The following is a 13362-nucleotide window of genomic DNA, read 5'->3' as shown; positions in this document are numbered from 1 at the left end:
GGAGGAAGGCTAAGGAGTAAAGGCCCTCTGCTTGACAATGAGAAGTGGGGCTGGGTGTGCTGTGGCCAGTGTTCAGGACAGTAGGTAGCTAGAAACAGCCCCCAGCCTCTCAAATCTCTTCTCTCCTTTCCATGCTCGCTTGGCTACCCTCCTGCACGTACGTGGCCTGGATCAGAGCAAGGCTCTCCACTGTCCTGGCTGGGTGGCTTTCTGCCTGTTGGTGTGGGTTTGTGTGGGGCCAAGTGAGCAAGAGCTACTAGAGCCCTTGCCATGGCGAGCACTACTTCCTGCTCTGGTCCCCCAGCCCCCCTGGAGTGTGCTTGCCACCCGCTCTGCAGCTGCCTCTGCCAGCACCTCCCACCTCCCCTGTCTCCCCCCACCCCCTCTTCCCCCATCTCCCCCCGACCCCACCCCCCCACCCCCCCACCCTCCACCTCCCATCCCCACCTCCCCACCCCCGCCTCCCCACAAAAGAGCAACAGCTGAATCAACATTGCAGAAGGAAGCTACTGGCAGGAAGAAATTAAAAAGAGAAAAACAAAGATGGGTGAAGGGTCTGGAGAAGACAAGGGCTGGGTTGGAGGGGGAATTTGCAGGCCAGGTGGGAGGGCGGTTGGCAGAGGGAGGTGCGATGTTGGAGGCGTGCCGGCCAGGAGCTGGGGGCTGGGATGGAGCTGCCGGCAGCCTTGCTGCTCCCCTGAACGCCCTCACGTCACGTGGGGCGAGTTCTCAAGGGACTGCGTTCTGCCTTTTGGGTGCTGGGTGCTGGGTTGGTCTTTCCCCGGCTCTCGTGCCTCATCTGTCCCACAGACACAGCATCGTGGGCTTCAGTGTCTGACTGCAGCCTCCCCCCAGTGTCGGCAACAAAACTGCACCCACCCGGGAACCTCTGTATGGTGAGCCTGGAACCCCTTCGCATGTTCTCCATCATTAAATATTTCTTACTCTTCACACTGTCGCACACTGTGCTCTCCGGGCTGTGTGTTGTGGGGACATGGCTGGGCGGGAAGGGGGCTGGGGGTGCCCAGGTCAATGTCCACGACGGCAAGGGGATGGCATCTCTTCCTCTTTTCTACACTCACCTGGCTGCCTCCTGCCCACCCCACCCCCCAGGCCTGGCACACTTTGGGGTATCCCTCCTCATCCTGCTTTATATCACCATGACATGCTTGCCTTCTGAGCCAGGCCATGATGTTCCGGAGGGCACGGCCTTGCACCCTCTGGGCATCCAGCTCAGTGTCCCGCCCAGGCCCTGGAGTCCTCAATGAACACCTGGTGACATAAAGTCAATTTTCTGGAAGGTGGAGGTGAAAGTGACTGCAAGTGGAATTTCTCGGCTGACTTAGGGGAGAAGATTATTCCCAGAATCCTGCTCCAAAAGCTGACTCCTCCCTGGCTTCAGTTTTCTTCGAGATGCAAAGCCCTGTCCCTCTCGGTCACTCCCCACAAAGGCCTGTGATGTCCTCTGTTTCACGTTCTCATTCCCAGAGCTCCCTGTCTGCCTTCTTGCCACCGGCGTTTCAACTACTTCGTGAATTCCCAAGAATGGATGCACCAGGGTTTGCCGAGGCCATTTCCCTGGTACTAGATGAGATTTAATGACATTTCATACAAATACTGCCCCATAAAGACACAGACACTTCAGAAGCCCTGGTGGGTATCGTTCCTGGTGGGCGCTGCTGAGCCGAATGGGGTGCACACTATGCACCTAAATACAGGATGCCACCCCCCCATTTCCCCCCACTCTTTAACTCGCCTTGTAGATTTTGTCCCTGTGATGGCTGGGAGAAGGATTCTCATTGCAGTTCCGATGGTAATCTCCCCAGAGGCTGGAGTCTCTGTTTTGTTGGCCTTCTCAGCAGAATGCCTGAGAATCATTCATGTTGTTGGGTCTCTAATGTTTGCATTTAATGCTATAAATTTCCCTCTACACCTTGCTTTAGCTACATCCTGCAAATACAGTATGTTGTGTTTCATTTCAATCTGTCCAAAATATTTTCTAATTTCCCTTGAGGCTCTGTTTGATCCATGGATTATTTAGAAGTACGTTGTTTCTTAGGAGATTTCTTCTATGTCTTTCTGTTGCTTATTTTCTGGTTTAATTCCATTTAATAATTCCATTATGGCTACAGAACATATCGTGCATGATTTCAGTTCTCTTAAATGTGTTCTGGTTTATTTTATGGCCCAGGACACAGTCTTCCTTGGTGACCGTGTTGTGAACACCTTCTGCTGCTGCTGGGGGGAATGTCTTTCGGGTCCAGTTGGTCAGTGGTGCTTTTTAGGTCTTCTGTGTACTTGCTGATCTTGTGTCTAATTTTTAAAAAATTGATTACTGGGAAAGGAGTATTGAAGGCTCCAGCTGTCATTGTCTATTTCTCCTTTTAGTTCTTTCAGATTTTGCTTCATGTATTTTGATGTTCTGTCGTTAGATGTATGCACATTTACAATTGTTGTATCGTCTTGTTGAATAGACCCTTTCATCATTAAGTCAAGCCCCACCATACACCTGGTAATTTGCATTGTTGTGAAGCCTACTTTGCTTGATATTAACACAGTCATTCTATTTTTCTTTTTATTAGTGCTTGTATGGTATATCTTTCCCATCCATCTTTTTTTTACCTACCTATATTATCATATTTAAAGTGTGTTTCTTATAGGCAGCATATAGTTGGGTCATATTTTTAGAAATTCCACCTGCTAGTATCTGTCTTACAGTTGGTGTATTTAGGTCATTTACACAATGTAATTATTGAAATTGTTGGATTTAGGTCTATTGTTCAAATTTTTGTTTTCTGTTTGCTCCCTTTGGTTTTCACTTTTCTATTTCCGTTTTCTGCTTTCTTTTGGATTGTATCAGTGTTTTTAGTATTGCATTTTAATTTATCAGTTGGTTTTTTAACTATATCTTTTTATACAGGTTTTTCAGTGGTTGCTGGAGGAATTGCAATATATATACTAAACACCTCATTGTCTACTTAAAATGAACATTTTACCATTTCAAGTGAAATGAAGTGGAACTTTAAGACTGTGTATGTCCCTTCACTGTTCTCCTTTTATGTTGGAGCTGCCACGTATTTTACATCTACATACATTGAAAACCCCACCAGACAATGTTGTCATTTTTACCATCAACATATTGCAAAGACCTTAAGAGGGAAAATAGCGTAGTTACCCGCTATCTTCCATTTCTGTTGTTTTTTCTTCATTTCTAAGTTTCCCAGTTTTCCTCTGGTATCGTTTCCCTCTGAAATCTTAAGATTTCTTTTAGAGTTGTCTGCTGGGGACTAATTTTCTTACTGTCCCTTCGTCTGCGAGTGTCTTTTTCTTTTTTTTTTTTTGGCCACACTGCATGGCCAAGTGGGATCTTAGTTCCCCAACCAGGGGTTGAACCCTCGCCTCCTGCAGTGGAAGCTCAGAGTCTTAACCGCTGGACTGTAAGGGAAGTCCCGAGAATGTTTTTATTTCCCCTTCATTGGTGGGAATAATTTTGTGGGAACATAATTGAGAGCTGGCAGTTCTTTCCTTTGAGCACTTTATACAGGTTGTTCCATTGTCTTCTGACCTCCGTGGATTCTGGTGGGAAATTTAATGTTTTTCAAATTGATCTTCCTCTATATGTGATGTGTCATTTTTCTCTGAATGCTTTCAGGACATTTTTCTTTATCTTTGGTTTTCAGCAGTCTAAGTATGGTGTGTATAGGCTTGATTTTCTTCAAGTTTATCCTACTTGAGATTCACTGAGATTCTTTAATCTGTAAATTTATATTTTTCATCAAATTTGGGAAGTTTTCAGCCATTATTTTTTCAAACACTTTTTCTGGGTCAACCCATTATGCCTCTCATCTTGGGGCTCCAACGGCAACAAATGTTAGATCTCTTGATGTTATTCCACAGGTCCCCAGGCTCTGTTCATTTTTTGTCAATCTTTTTTTCTCTTTGTCATTAATATTGGATAATTTCTATTGGTCCTCAAGTTCACTCACTCTTTCTTCTGTCTTCACCTCTCCTATTAAGCCCACTCAGTGAATTTTTTATTTCTGTAATCATATTTTTAATTTTAATACTCATTTGGTTCTTTTTTATAGCTTTTATATCTCTGCTGAAAATTTTTACCTTTGCATTTGTTTCAAGGGTGTTTTCCTTACTTAATGGAGCACATTTTAAATAATTGATTTAAATGCTTTATGTGATAATTTCAACATTTGGATCATCTCAGAGTTGGCATCTATTAATTGTTTTTTTCTCTTACAAATTCTTGAGATTTTCTTTGTTGTTATTGTTGTTTGAGTACTTTTGGATTGTGTCTTGGACATTTTAGATATTATTTAATGAGACTCTGGATCCTATCAAAATCTTCTCCAATGTTCGCCAACATTTCTCTCTCTCTCTCTCTCTTTTTTTTTTTCTGGCCATCAACCTGGTTGGGTCAGACCACAAGTTCACACCTGCCTCCTGTGGGCTGTGGTTCCAATGTGAGTTTAGTTTTCAAAGTCTCTGCTGTGTTATTTGGATCCATCTTGCACTTGCATCCCCCTGGTCCAGTTTTCAACCTTGGCAGTGGTCTACACCACGATTCAATTCTCAAAGCCTTTGACATGGTATTTGGGTCATTTCCACATATGTCCAGCTCAGGGGTGAGTCTGGAACTTCATATAAAGCTTTATAGGGGACTTCCCTGGTGGCACAGTGGTTAAGAATCCGCCTTCCAATGCAGGGGATGCAGGTTCAATCCCTGGTCAGGGAACTAGATCCCATATGCATGCCCCAACTAAGATTTTGCATGCCGCAACTAGCGAGCCCAAGAGCCGCAACTAAGGAGCGGGCCTGCCACAACTAAGACCTGGAGCGACCAAAATAAATAAATAAATTTTTTTTTAAAAGGCTCTGTAGGGTCTCTTTCTTAATCTCCTTCTTATTAATTTCTCTGATGCTCTCTGGCTTCCCGAGTCTTCCTTTCCGGGTCCTCTGGCTATAAAGCAGGAATTTTAGCCTCCTGCACTGTCACATGCTTCCTGTGCCTAGATCCACGTCTGGGTCAAAGTGACTATTACAATAGCTTCTGCCGCTATAGCTGCTGCTACCACCATCTTGGGAGTGCGGCTTTGGGACAGAAATTTGTCTCTGGGGCAAGACCAGGAAAAAGAAAATGAAATAGGGCATTTCTCTCACTCTCTCTGTCTTTCAGGGCATTGCTCCTCCCAGCCCACTGACCAGAAAGGAGGGGTTCTCTTGGCTGTGCTCACTGTGCTGTCCTGGGGTGCAGGCTACCTTGAATCTAACACAGGGGATGTAGGGAGACAAGACATTTGCTACCATATCAGCCTTTCGTCAGGTTTTGATTTCTCACGCCAGTCTGTCTAGAAAGTTGCTTTATTTTATTCTGTGTGATATTTTTAGCTCTGGTCAGTGTAAAGGTGGAGTGCAGTGTGCTTACTCTGTCTTGTCTGGGACTGGAAGATGTTGGTGCTTTTTTTTCTTATTCTTAATTTCAATTCATTTTTTACAGTTTCATTAAGATAGAATTTGAATGCCAATATCCACTCATATTAAGTGTACAATTTAATGATAATGATTTTTAGCTGAATTTACAGATTTGTGCAGTCATCACCACAATCTATTTTTAGAGCATTTCCATCACCCCCAAAAGGTCCTCACACTCATTTGCAGTCACTCCCTGTTAGTCCCTTTTTTTTTTTTGAATTTTATTTTATTTACTTTTCTATACAGCAGGTTCTTATTAGTTACCCATTTTATACATATTAGTGTATATATGTCAATCCCAATCTCCCAACCCATTAGTTCCTTTTCAAAAAAGAAAATAGATTATCTCAAGACTACAGAAAAGGGTGGAGATCGGCATCACCAACACCCTTGTACCCACCATCCAACTTCATCATATCTTGATATCTTGCTTTACTTTGCCCAGAATTTTTTCTTCTTTCTTCCTCATAAAACTTAAAAACATAAAATTGAAGCCCTCTACATACCTCTTCCAGGACCACTACTTTCTCCACCTTCAGAGGTAGCCACTACCCTGAACGCGGGTTGGTGAGTACAGGGGTGTTTTTCCTGTAACCACGGGTGGTATAATAGGAAGCCCCCTTTTGCAACTTGCCTTTAGAAATAACCTCAGTGTTACGGTTTTGGGTTTGTCGTGTGGACACATAGAGCTCCAGATCCATATTTTAATTGCTGCTTTTGTGCATGAAGGCCACAGGGTATCTATTTATGCCATGTTGGGTTTGTTTCCAGTTTCTTGGGTTCCAGTTGCTGGGTTTTTCTTTTCTTTTTTTTTTTTTTCCTGGGTTTTTCTTTAATGCTATTCTTTGGTTAGCACCTACTGTTATTACATTGTGTCTGTGAATTTGGCCTCCTTATGATTTCTGTGCTTTAGAAGATGTTGAGATTTCCTTTGTGGCTTAATAAATGATCTGTTATTATTGTCCCTCATGTTTTAGCTTTACTGTGTACAAGGTAAGGAGAAAGCGTTATATTCCTCAAATTCTCCATAGGCCTGGTTTTCTATTTGATCTGTTCATTTCTGAGAGAGGTATATTAAAGATGTTTGCTACGTTTGTGGCTGTGCCCGTTTGCTTATGTATTCGTCAGTTCTTGGTTTTTATGTATTGTGGTCATTTTGTTAGTATATAAAGATTCATGACTGCTAAACTTTCTTTGTGGATTGGAACTTTCATTACATACATCTTTCTTTATTCGTTTAATGCTTTTTGCCTTGAATTATATCTTTTAATATTATCTCTATATTATATTTTTAGTATTTTCTAGCATGTGATATGTAAGTTTTCCAATACTTTATTTTCAGTCTTCAGTGTCACTTTTAACAGTTTATCTGATAGGCGGCATTTTTTTCTTTTTAACTGTGGTAAAATACATATAACATAAATTTAACCATTTAAACATCTTTACCATTTTTAAGTGTAAAGTTCAGTATTATTAAGTATATTCACACTGTTGTGCAACTAACCTCTGGAACTTTTTCATCTTGCAAAACTGAAACTTTATCCCCATTAAACAAATTTACACTTCTGTTTAAACTTAGAAATACATTTTTTTACTACAGAAAATCTCACACCTATACAAAGTAGACGGAAGAGTTTAATGAACCCACGTGTCCTCGACATCTGCTTCAACAATTATCAATTTGTGGCCAATCTTGTTTTATTTATATCCCTACCCAGTCTCCCCTACCCACCCCACCCCTGATTATTTGGAAGCAAATCTGAAACATCCTGTCATGTCCTGTGCAAATATCTTAACGTGAGACTCTAAAAGGTGATGATTCTTTAACATAATCACAAAACCTTTAACACGTCCAAAATGTTAACAGTAATTTGTTAATGTCCTGTGGTCCGCGCGCTGTGACTGGTTGATATTCTCTCCCATCTCTTGTCTCGGGTTCCCACACCTCCTCTCCTCTCTTGCAACCTTCTCTTCATCTTGGGGGCTTCTCTCCAGCCTGGATTTTGCTCACTGCATCCCTGCCAGACCATTAACCCAGCCCTCTGTCCCCATTGCTCCTATGTACTGGGAGGTGAAGTGTTGACCTGATTCGGGTTCAGGAGTAAAAGTTGTGATTTTTATGTTATTTATGATTCACTTACTTTCTATTGCTGTTTTCTCCAAGGCTTAGGACAGCAAGCGACTTGTGTCTGTGAGTGGAGCGTGTCCTTGTGGTGTCACAGCCAGCGACAGTCAGTGCTCCATCTGGTGCGTCACCAGGGGGCGTGATTCGGGGACATTCTCAATCTCTCCTTCCTTTTTTTGTTGTATTTTCCGGAATAGTTCCATAAAGAGGAAGTTCCCTTGATAGAGAACACGTAATTGGAGTTTTTTCTATTTTTAAAACTCATCAAGACTATATTTGAGGAAGGTGACCCCTTCACAGGTCCTGTGACCCTGGAACTCTGGATTCTCCGGAACTTCTGAAATCATCGCTGATAACTTATTGTGTGTTTTTAATTCACAATCCTTTCTTGTTTGTTCTGTTTCCCTTGCCTTAAAAAAAGGATTTTTCGTATTTTCTTCTTTTTCAGATGTATACTTCCTATTTCTATTCTTTAGGAGAGTTTTAATTGTTGTCACATATAAAATTAAATATTTCCTAGCAAAGTGTCCATTGATGGGTATCAGAAACAGCAGCATGCCCCCCTGCTCATCTGTTCTGCTCCTCTAAGATGTTTGTTTCAAATTGTTAATATTTTTACCTCTATTTTAAAATCAACAATTACTTAGGCTTAACAATTTTTCCTTATTTCTTTGGTCACCTTTGCCTCAGCGACCCTTGGATTCCTCTTGGATTTCTTCATCTGTCTGTCTTCATTTCGGGAGTGCATCTTCCAAATAGATTTTAGGGTAGTTATGTATCTGAGCCCTGGTTCATCTGAAGACTCTGCTTTCTGTTTGTTTGTGGATGTAATCAGTGTCTCCTCTTCTGCTTCCCTTCCTCCCCATCCTAACCCTCCCCTTCCCTCATTCTCTCTCTCTGTCTGTCTCTGTCTCTCTCTGAATCTGTCCTGCTTTCTTTCTATCACTAATGTTCTGTGATGGCATCACAATTTAACCAGTTTCGGGACCTTTGTTCTTCCTCCCAAGCCATGCAGCAGCCTCTTCATCTGGGTCCTCTCTCTCGGAACTTCTCTTCTGTTGTCTGAGTCTCTCCCCTCTCTGTTTACTGTTCTCTCCTGGAATTCCTGTGGGCAGCGCAGGGCAGATGGACTTGCCTCTTCCCTGTCCCATTGTCCTCCCAAGCCGATGCCCTCATCCTGCCCTCCAACTGATTTGCTCTCCAGCTTCTTATTCTGCCCTTTGGTCCGTGTGATGCTTTTTTATTTCCGTGACCCAAGTTTGAATCCCCAGTGCCTGTCTGCTTCTTCTTTGGTGGGTGCACGCTCCCCTCCCGTATGCTCAGTCTGCAGGCCGGCTCCCTTCCTGGGGTGAAACTTCCTGGGCACCGCCCTCCGGGGTTTTCTGTCCCCTGCGGGGCACGGCCAGCCCCTCGGCCCGTGGGGGCGTCCCATGGTGCCGCCGGAGGCCCTGCTCCCACTCCATCCTCCCTGCACGCTGTTCCACTTCCAGCTGTGAGCGTGTGTGACGGATGGTGTGTTCCCATTGTGTGTTGCTCCTCTGACAGCCCTCTGTCGGGGGCCCTGTAGGCAGAGGGACTGAGGTTGGGAGGGACGCGTGTGGTGCAATCAGCCACATGTAACTACTTCCTCCAGTTCCTGACTTAGAACAGGAAGCATCGTGCCTTCACCAGCGGGGTCTTGGGCAGGCCGGTGTCTTCCCACACCCGCTGCAGCACCAGCCTGGTGAAGAGTGGAGCCGAAGCCCCTGCCAGCCCAGCCAGGACCACCCCTGCTGAGACCTCCAGAGCATCGGCGGGTGAGTGGACAGAGGCCCCTCTGTGTCGGGCTGGTCCCTCTGAAGGGGGCACCTCAGCCCTGAGGCTCTTCCCCCGGCCGTGGCTGCTGCCTTTCCCAAGGCGGGCAGCTCCAAGGGGCCCAGCCTGCAGAGGCCCTGGTGGCCCTGGTCCGTGTCACACACCCTGGGATCGTCCACTCTAGGCCCCCTGAGCTGAGGTCCGGCAAGGGGAAGTGCTGAGCCCACCGTGGACAGAGCTAGTGGGGGGGTGATGGGAGGGATGTAACCAAGGAGGTGGGACCGGCATGGCGGGGGGATGCACTCAGACCCCAGCCTCGGTTCCCCGGGTGAGGGTCCCTCAACAAGCCCCAGGCACTTGCTGAGCCCCCAATGCGGGGGCTGCAAGGCCCGGCAGAGCCAGGAGGAGGCTGGGGGACAGGCAAGACCCCCGTCTGGTGGGTACGGGGCCGGCACGGCCAGGCTCTGCAGGAGGGTCCCTGGGCCTCCCCAGCTGCGCCTTCCTCTTCCTGCTTGAGCGGGTCCCCTTCTGTCTTCACAGCTCCGTGGTTGCCGGGGTGGTTCTGTCCTCCAGCAGTGTGTGTGTGTGTGTGTGTGTGTGTGTGTGTGTGTGTGTGTGTGTGTGTGTGTGTGTGTGTGTGTGTCTGTCTGTCTGTCTGTCTGTGTGTGTATGTGTGTGTATGTGTGTGTGTCTGTGTGTGTGTGTGTGCACGGTACATTGTCTCGGGGGTGGGTCTGCTGCTTCTCTCGGACTCCCGAAGGTTCACCAGCTCTGGCCTAACGATGTGAAAACGCTGGGTGACACTTAAGCTTTAGGGGGTCAGGCATTGGGTGTGTGACCTAAACCTCCCACAGCCAGGCCCCTGGAGGCCTGTCCCCTTAGGAGTGGGGGGACTGGGGCCCGAGGACCCGGACAAGCGCTGGGAGAGGGGACTCACGGCTGCCCCAGGGCTTTGTCCCAACGGGAGTGAATTGAGACATTTCTTGAGGGGCTCGGCCCAGCAGCCAGACACCGCTCCACCGGCCTCGGGTTTCTCGCTGAAATCTGCGTGGATTTGTCTGCCTGCGGCTGTCAGCTTGCACTGTGCCGGTCACGGTCACCTCCTGGAGATTTCACGAGGGAAGACACCCCAGACAGCCCGGGGCCCTGCAGAAGCTCAGCAGAGGGGCCACCACTGTCCAGGGGAGGGGAGAGGCCTGCCCTGCCTGCACCCTGGCAAGATGGGCAGAAGATAGGCCGGCTGCTGGGCCTCCCACCTGCGAAATGGGCCGGCATTTACACTCCAGCTGACTCTATATCAAATTGTAATTCAAAACTCACTTCCCTGGAGGGGGCGGAGGTGTGGGCCTGCGTCCACAGGGTCCCGCGGGTTCAGCTCAGGCCGAGCTCCGCCGGTTACAGGGCTGTGGAGAGGCGTCTGCCCCACGAATGGGGCAGCACGGAGCCCGCGGTGGCCTCTCCTGACTCAGGCCCCGCCAGCTCTAGGACGGGTCCTGGGTGGCAGGGTCCGGCGGCCTGCACACCTGTCACCGCGAGTGGCCCACGGTCCCGCCTGAGCCCACGTTGTGGGACAGCTGCCGGCGTTTATAACTGTGCCCCCAGCTGAGAAGCCCCATCCGGCGCTCCCCGCCAGCACTAGGCAGTCTCCTGGTGACGCCCCGGTGACACCACCAGGCGGGCAGGGCTGGGATGCTAGTGTGGTCACTGTCCGTTTCCCTTTGCACAAACTGGACCTAAAATGGGGTGTCAGTTCTGTCGTCACCTCACCCAGACCTGCCCGAGTGGGGAGCTGAGGCCCGACGGGGGCGTTGAGGCCCCCAGGGAGCAAGCGGCTGGTGGGGGAAGGTGCCGAGACCCACCTGTCCCAGCCATGCCGCCGCGTGTCACCTGCCTGGCCGCTGGGGCCCCGTCCCCCGTCAGGCTGGTGGAGCCCACGTTCAGCTGTAGCAGCAGGCGGGGTCCCCAGGCTGCTCAGAAAGAGCCCCTGCCTTTCCCCTCCCGGGCAGGGTAGCCCATGGAGAGGGGAGTCCTCGGTGGGCCTGGGGGTTTTCAGTCTCTCCCACCGCTGACGAGTGGGTGTCTTGGTGACATGGCAGGTGCAGTCAAGTCCCCGAGCTGCCAGCCTGTGACCCGGGCAGGCCTTCCTGCCTGGTCCAAGGTCCCCCCCACCAAAAGCCGGGGGTGTCCAGGCAGCTCACCCTCCCAGCAGTCGAGCAGCAGGGCCGGGGGTGCCAGGGAGCCAGCAGACCCTGGCTTCCGCGTGAGCCCTGGCACGGTCCCTGCTCAGCACGGCACCCCACGCAGCCCAGGTCTGAAACCGTGCCACGCAGGCTCAGGGGTGGGGTGCCACCACCGCAGGGCTCTGATGGCAGTGGAGAGAAACAGGAGCCGGGTACCCTCACTGCCTCTGAAACACACGGAGCAGGAAAGCACGGCTCTGCCTGCTCACCTCGAAGTGGTGTTAAAAAACACCTCTAGCAGCTTTCCCTGAACCTGGGGTGCTCATGTTGGGGTCTGTACTAGTGCGGGCTCCCCAGAGGGACAGAACCAATAGGATGTGTACACGTGTGCCTGTGTGTGTGTGTACAGAGACAGAGATTCATTTCGGGGCTTGTACGATTGTGGAGGCTGGCAAACCCCAAATCTGCAGGGCGGGCTGGAGACCCAGAGGAGAGGCGACATTGCAGCTCAAGCCCAAAGGCCGTCTGGAGGCAGAGGTCTCCCCTTCTTGGGGGACATCAGTCTTTCCTTTAAGGCCTTCGACTGGTTGGATGAGACCCGCCCACATCATGGAAGGCCGTGTGCTTTACTCAGAGCCCACTGATGTCATGTTGAGCTCATCTAAGAAACACCTTTGCAGCAAACATCCAGACCAGGGTTTGAGCAAACATCTGGGTACCACGGCCCAGCAGAGTTGGCACGTGAAATTCACCATCACAGCACCCTTGGCTCTCTGTGACAAGGGAGGAAACTGAGGTCCAGAAGGGGAAGTCACCCGTCCACACTCACTCGGCAGCTGGGCGTAGACTTGAGCGTGTCAGCCCTGGGGTCAGGCTGACGTGGGCCCCGGTCCTGGCGTCTGTCCTGGCTGTGCGGCTGAGGGTCTGACCCTCTCAGAGCCCTCCCTAGGAACAGGGAGCAGGTTTGGTCCACCCCCAGGGCAGCTGCGGGCGAACTGAGGCTGTGAGTGCAGAGTGTAGCCAGGCCAGCAGGGTGGCTGCCGTGGGCAGTGCCCTGCCCTGGTCCTCCGGGATCGGGGGTCCTGAGTGGCTCTCCAGGCAGGGACCGCCACCCACTAGCTGAGGCTCCCTTGAGGACTGACCATGTCTGCCGTGGTCCCCAGCGCTGTGGCCCAACCTTGCACAGCCACTGCCTTCTGCCCAGGAGTCGTCACAGAGCAAGTCGCGGCCCCTTTCCCATTGGCAGATGTGGGGTCAGGCCCCTCGATGCTCAGATCTGGCCAGTCTGAGATGCAGAGGCCTCCGCACCCACGTGGCCTGATTCCGCTGCTCTGGAAGCTTCCGGAGGGAAGGTCGTCTGGGTGTGTCGCACCCTGGGCTGCAGCCAGAAGTAGTTGGAAGGGTTCCCTGCTGGCTGAGGAGCTAAGGTCAGGGATTGAGGTCAGCCTCCTTGACGGACGAGACCTCACCGAGCCAGGGCTCCTGCCTGATGGGCCTCCGTGGGCACGGGGCAGGCCTTCTCTCACAGTACTCCAGGGGCTGGGGGCACACAGAAAGGCAGCCCCTCGGGAGCCGTGCTTCCACCAATTTATTTTTTTTGTAAACATATTTTATTTGTATATGGTTACAAAAGACAAAACAAATGCTTTATAATTTGTTGCAAGTTGGAAGCATCCGACAGTGGTCTGGAGGCCCTTGCTGAACACCTAGTGATGAAAACCCACCAGTTCATTTTTAAATAGTGTGGGTGTGGCCATGCGTTGGTGTCTGCAGCAGTGG

General features: G+C 49.5%; 1 protein-coding gene across 4 annotated transcripts in view; it reads left to right on the top strand.

Moving 5' to 3' along the window:
- Nucleotides 1-7648: 7648 nt before the first annotated feature.
- The window catches only part of ITGB2 (integrin subunit beta 2), a 28704-nt gene continuing 22990 nt past the window's right edge, over nt 7649-13362 (top strand). The window contains exons 1-2 of one of the 4 annotated variants that reach the window (XM_068547196.1): nt 7649-7731; nt 9243-9405. The gene's annotated coding sequence lies outside the window, so the exon portion shown is untranslated. Of the gene's footprint in view, nt 7732-9010; nt 9406-13362 lie in introns of those variants that run through there. The other 3 variants (XM_068547197.1, XM_068547199.1, XM_068547198.1) reach the window with 3 other exon arrangements.

This window comes from Eschrichtius robustus, chromosome 6 (genome assembly GCF_028021215.1).
Source record: "Eschrichtius robustus isolate mEscRob2 chromosome 6, mEscRob2.pri, whole genome shotgun sequence".
NCBI lineage: Eukaryota > Metazoa > Chordata > Mammalia > Artiodactyla > Eschrichtiidae > Eschrichtius > Eschrichtius robustus.
Note: the sequence above shows the minus strand (reverse complement) of the source record. Positions and strands in the feature narration are given on the sequence as shown.